Below are 6,371 nucleotides of genomic sequence, written 5' to 3' on the forward strand. Positions count from 1 at the left end.
CATGGAGATAGAAAGATGGAAAGGTAGAGAAAAGTAAGTAAAAATGCATAAAGGAAATGTGTAAAGGAAGTAAAATACACAAAGAAAGCCAGAAAGAGGAAACATACAGCCAAGGAATTGAATTGTATTAGGCTGGATGAGTTGGTCAGTGCCTCTTTTCTGTATCTGAGTTGTTTGGGCTGTTGCTTTGCTCAGTGCTCCAGGACTAAATCATGCTGGTGAGAACTGCTATTTCAAGTTGCAAAGGTAGCAAACAACTTCATGAAATACACCATAATTCCTGTACTAATCCTGAAAATCCTTACAACAGTATCAATTGTATTGTACTGTGAGCCAGTAGAGAGGGAAACACTAGTTTTCTATCTCTTATTGAAAAGCTGCTAACTGTTCTGTTTACAGTCTCCATTTTTCAAATCTAGTTCCCTTCTATGCTGCCTTCAGCTTTTGTTGATGTGAGCAAAATCCAGCAGCACAATACGTAGAATGAATTGGGGTGAGGATTAGTAATGTTGTTTCTTGCTTGTCAAGAGAAGAATTAAAATCTAATAATCGAATACATATCATGAAAAATAACTGCAAAACACTGTTATGAAGTTCGTAGCACTTTAAAATTTTGTTCTTTGCTTTTATGCTAACACAGGTTTTTTTGTATTTTTTTCATGCCTTTCCAAAGAGAAAAAAAGGTGATTGAGGTAAGGGTATGATATATATTTTATAGATCATATTTTTTTTAGGTATACTAAAATTAAGGTCATCTAATAAAGTATAGGGGGATTGAAGATAGTCTTTGGCTTGTCAAGTCCTCTAGCATAAGGCCATCACAATGACTTTAATTTTGGGATATATCTGATAGAACAATTCTGAAAAAAAAGTGTCACCACAGCTTAGGTCCTAGAACCTGACAATCTGTGATGTTTCTTCAAGACTCATGTAAATACAAATCAAGAACCAGGATCTGGACATTTGTCAAGAAATTAAACTGGCCTTTGTCTGCTAAAGAAAGTAAATACCCTTTGTTCTTTTCAAAGCTGAAATAAAAAGAAAGCCTTTATCCCAATGACAAGGAATGCGAACTTGAAGCACTTGCTGTTTAAATTCTTCAAAGTAAATTTCAAGGTATTCAGTTGAATCCACCGGAACAGAGTTTTGCATACACCTTTTGTAATCAAAACATCTTTTTTCTTTCATCTCAACCTTTAATTAACCTGAATAGAACCTTTACTGGTAGACAGTTCTGAAACTATATACCTGGATTTTCCACTGGTGAATTTTGAACTGGTGTCAATCAGTCTGATAGACCTTTCCATGTATCTCCTTGCTAGCTCTGGGCTAAATTTAATACATCTTTGTAAATGTAAAGAAACCACATGAAATTCCCATAGATGCTTTTTGTAACAATAGTAACTCGAACGCCTCAGATTTTATTTTTCAGTGGAAGAAATTCTAAAGAAATAAAACAAATGTAGTTCCTGTGTACCAAATCAAATGATGCTTTACAGAGAGGAATAGGGAAGGATACCCTTTACTTTCCTTCAAGATTTCCACAGTAGTGGGATCAAAATTAGAACAGGAACTGGTGTAGTAATAAAGCAAGGGTGTTGTTTTTAGCTCGTAGCAGTGCTGCTTGAAGATTCACAAAATTGTACTTTTTAGTACATGAAAACAGGCTGCTGGGTCTCTACAGAGAATAAATAAATGCTTATCTTCTCCAGATTGCTGTGGTTGACACAATTATGACACAATAAAGGAAGGTGTTACGCTATTGAAGATCATCTTTCATCCTCCTGTTAGGACCTGTAAACTGTTTTCCTTTTTTCTTCAAATAGTAAGTAACTTTTCCAGCAAAATGTGTCTTCAAAAGGAATAGGAATGGAGGGGAACAGAAGTCTTCCTGGACAAGCTGAGGGTAACATGTTTAGCAGTGAAAACAAGGACAATGAATGATTGACAGAATAGTTGCCAAGCTTGTGTAAGATTGAGGAGGCTAGGGTCAGTATGTTAACTCTTTTGGTAAAATATTTAAGGATTTTGCCTTGCTTCTATATGGAGTTTGGAAAAAGTAGAAGGGAAAAAAAAAAGAAAAGAGAAAGGTGCATGAGCTAGCACAAGTGTTTTTTCTCTTGCTCTTCCTTTACAATGACAGTGATATCAGAGCTAATATGTTTCTATGTGTGGACTAGTTATTTTTTATTTATATTGATTCAGAACAGCACACAAATGCCACTAAATCATGGAATACATTTTTTCTTATATCCTTTGCTATGTTTCAGAAGCATTTAAAGGCTTCTGATGAAATCAAGACTGTGCACTCAGACCACATCATTGTGAGTCAAACCCTGCCCTCTAGAAGTGTTAGCAGAGCATCAGGTCTCTTGTGTCCCAATTCAGTGCACTAGCAAGGCTGCCTCTAATTATAATGCACACAAGCAGTATTGCACTCAATGAAACTTAAATAGAGTTAGCATAATTCACAACATTGAAAAGCATTTTCACTTTATAAGTCATATCATTCTCACTTTATATAAACAGACAAGACAATGGGCATTTTTATATTTATTTTTTTTAGCTTTGCCAGGATTTGAATGACCTTGACTCTTAGCCAAGGACATTTCAAGGGAGCTAGTAGCAGGGAACATACCCACTGTTGAGATTGTCTTTGCAATCAGATAACAATTTAATTTCATTTATGAAAATCATCCAACCTCATTTAAGGACAATATTAGTGTATAGTATGTTCACATATTTTAATGTTGCAGTGTGAATGACATGGAAAGCAGTTCAAGAACCAGGATAAATCTACTTTATAAAATGTTATAAAATGATGCAATACCATTTCCTTGCAAAGTATTACTATGAAATGTCACAGGGTTCATAGATATTTCTTTAACGTCTAACTTTGAGTTCCTTTCATTTAGCTCTGTGTTTTTTGCCCACTATATGTGGGTCTACACAGTTCAAACCCATCATACACTTGGAATCAGAAACCGTTGTTTGACATGTCAATCAAGACATTATCAAACTGCTAAAAATAGTCATATTTGAGTAGCTGGAAATCAGACAAACTGCATTAAAAATGATTCAGGATAACAGTGCATAAGAAGTCCCGCTTTTCTGTTAAGTTTAAATTTTGATACATTTCATCATGCAATCATACATCTTCAGATTGTGCATACTGAGATCAAGGATATGACAAATGCTAGGAAAGGCACCTTTTTTTGCACAGTTCCACTACAATGCATGAAACATGCATATGAAAACATGGCTTTAGCTTCAACTTATAAAGGAGATGGCTGTGCTATGGTATCTGGCTGTGAACTGGAGTGACAGAAGTGTAGGTGTATTCTTCTCTGCCTCTTTGCATGGCTTAGTGAGGTGATTTCTTCAACTGCCTCTCCCACATATGCCCATGGATGTTTCTCCAATCCTGTGGATAGATGGAAAGTAGACAGAGCTATTATAATCTCACTAATTTGTGTGAAATTCTTTTCAAGAAAATTACTTGCAATTTTTGGAAGATAACAGAAATGCCTGGGGAAAAAAGGAACAGCAGATTAATAAATCAGAGGTTGTGCTGCAGATAGCTTTTCTGTTTTCTAGGATTCTGAACAGAACAGGAAAGCTTTACTTTTAATAGCTTTGAACTCATTCAAATAATGTATATATTGGAAAACTGAGAGAAAGAGAATTAGGGACAAAAAAATGCAATTGCATTTAGACTTAACAGGTCACCATGGCCTATTCTTTTCTCACAGTTTTCCAAATCTTTCAGTCTTGAGAGTTAAGAGGAAAGTCTTATTTGGTTAAATTAGGTGGTGTGATGAATGATAACAGTGACTTGAGACAAAGACGCTTCTTCCTACTCTTCTTGCTCTCTTTGAATTGCTGAATATAAAGATATTTCCTAGGGGCAGGAAGCAACTGCCTTTTAAAAATGATATTGATGAAGAAGAGGTGAACTAGTAGATCCTCAAAGACTTCACAAATAAAAGAGGATTTCCGTGCCAGTTGTGGAAGCAGGATTTGGGGAATGCTAGCTAGTCAACTCATTGTGGAATTCCTTAAAAACTTTTAAGGGACTTTTGGTTAGACAGACCACAAGCTTTTATAAGCAGTTTTTGTTTTCTGAAAAATCAATCTTTCTAAATTTTGTAATTGAAGACTTAGTGTGATTTTTTTTCTCCACTTTTGTTTTGTTTGTTTTTGTAGAGCTAATGATGATTCTACAATGACAAGGATTTAGGACTAATTCTACCACAGTAAAAGAGGCTGTACCAATGAAGAAAAGGTTTGAGGGAGTTGATAATCAGTATGTTTAATTGCATGTTCATCTGCTGTCTCGGGCTCTATGTTTGTCTGTGCCACTGTGTCATTTCTGAAAGAACTTTGGCTCAAGTTAATGTGCACACTGTTCAGTTTTTAAGATAGCACTGGGTATGCTTTATAGTTTAAGTAACTAATCTATCAAAGTGTGCCAGGTAGAAGTTGCTATATGGCCACACATTTTTTTGTAGTAGATATTAAAGGAGTAAAATGCATTTTACATTACATGTATTAAACAATTATGAAAACACTGAATGTCTTTCCTTGAGCTTTTTTTGATGAACTTTGCTCTACTTATGGAAATCTGTCAGTAAACGTCAAGCTTTTGTCCTACCTTGACTTTTGTGCTTTCAAAGTCTAGTATTTGCAGATATTGAAGTTATTTCTGCATGGCAGTGGACAGGTCTGATGATTTATTAGAGAATTGGTGGCTAAATATCTACAAAGGCTGCCACTCATGCCATGTCAACTTTCTTAATTTTGAAAGTCACAGGAGAAGGATGTGTCTCTGGACTATAAAGTCTATACACGTACTAGAATGACTGTTGCAAGTTGTCCTAGTTCTGGCCAGGACAGGGTTAATTTTTTTGCAGTAGCTAGGAGGGGGCATGGCCAAGACCCTAATGTTATTCAGTACCATTTCACATCATTGCCAAAGGCAGGGGAAAAGGATTCTTTCTCTCTTCTGGGAAGAAGGGATTCCTTCTAGTTGAGAAAACATAGTGGGGGAAGTCATCTGGTATTTGTTTATTGTTGCAGGCTTTCCATGTAAACTGTTTGTTTGTCTTATGCCTTTTGTTACTAATATTGTTGCTGTTGCTGTTACTGTTCCATTTTTTTAATCTCAGTGCTGTTTGCACTAAACTGTTCTTATCTCAATCGATGATCTTTGGCTTTTGTGCCTCCGATTGGATGGGGAGGGGAGTTAGCAGCAGGGGAGTTAGCAGCAGTTTGATTTTAGCGGGAGTACTGAATTCAATAACGCCATTCCTAAATCACAACACAAGTCAAACTGCATTTTATCAATTTTCAGTTGTTTTCAGATTGTATTTTCCCCCTGAATGCTTACTCCAATAGCCTTCTATTCCTTGCATTCCCTTGGGCATTTCATTCAGACGTTTCAAGCTCAGTTACTTGCTTATGTGAGTTCATCTACCAGGGCACATGAGTATTTACAATTTGGGGGAATTCCTATGTGTATCCTCCTGAGACTCTTTGCTAGTTGCTGTTGTGTGATTGAACACACAATTCTAGTTTCAAAAGTTTCTTTTAGGCCTCTGTAAATACTGAAACTGCAACTATGATGAACCATTTGTAGAATCAACATTACATTAAAGTTAACTTTGATGTTCTGCCTGTTTGATAAATGATGTATTGTGAGTGTTTTATAATCTTGCTGAAATGCATACACTGCCAGGGTAATCTAAATAGATGTTTAGAACTTGCACAATCAGGAATTTGACAATTTGTATGGCACCTTTTTTTTTTTTTCTCAGAAAATAAAAACTTCAAGCCAAGTACTCTAGGTGGCTATTCACAGGAAATAGCCTACTTAGTTATCAAGTTTTGTTGACATTTAAACAGATAAAGACCCTCTGTTGATTGCAAACCATGAGGAATAAGTTCCAAGCTAAACAGTGAACCACAGCTTCAGTTTAAAATTTGTATGTTGTTTTCACCAGATGCCTGTCAGTGTTCTGATTTTTGCTGCTGTCATGATCTGTAAAACTGAGACCCACAGAGACCAGTAGCTAGAACCAAAAAGTGTCATTCGTAGGCCCTCGCACAGAATAGCAGTCCTGAAAAAAATGGCTAAGTTACTTTGTGGCTCTACAGGAATGGAGATTCTGTCACTACTGAGTAAAATGTTTTTTTCAGGTGCCTGAAATATGCTGTAGGTCTCAACCTATGTTGCTACCTTGTAGTCAAGGATTCCCATTGCTTTTGTTGCTGACAAACTCCATAGTAACGACTTGGTACTCCCATGATACTTTTTAGCAGCTTGACTCCTGTTCTTTTTCTGATGAACTGATAGCCAAGTTCTGTGGCTT

At 36.2% G+C, this 6,371-nt stretch overlaps 1 long non-coding RNA gene across 1 annotated transcript; it reads left to right on the forward strand.

Moving 5' to 3' along the window:
* Positions 1-674: 674 nt before the first annotated feature.
* On the forward strand, positions 675-4,488 carry LOC120324084. The gene is made up of 3 exons (XR_005565086.1): positions 675-692; positions 1,713-1,825; positions 4,207-4,488. It is a non-coding gene; the product is annotated as an uncharacterized LOC120324084 (long non-coding RNA).
* The last annotated feature ends 1,883 nt before the right edge of the window (positions 4,489-6,371 follow it).

This window comes from Pipra filicauda, unplaced genomic scaffold, assembly GCF_003945595.2.
Source record: "Pipra filicauda isolate LSUMZ 115617 unplaced genomic scaffold, ASM394559v2 scaffold418_size605597_pilon, whole genome shotgun sequence".
In the NCBI taxonomy this organism is placed as follows: domain Eukaryota; kingdom Metazoa; phylum Chordata; class Aves; order Passeriformes; family Pipridae; genus Pipra; species Pipra filicauda.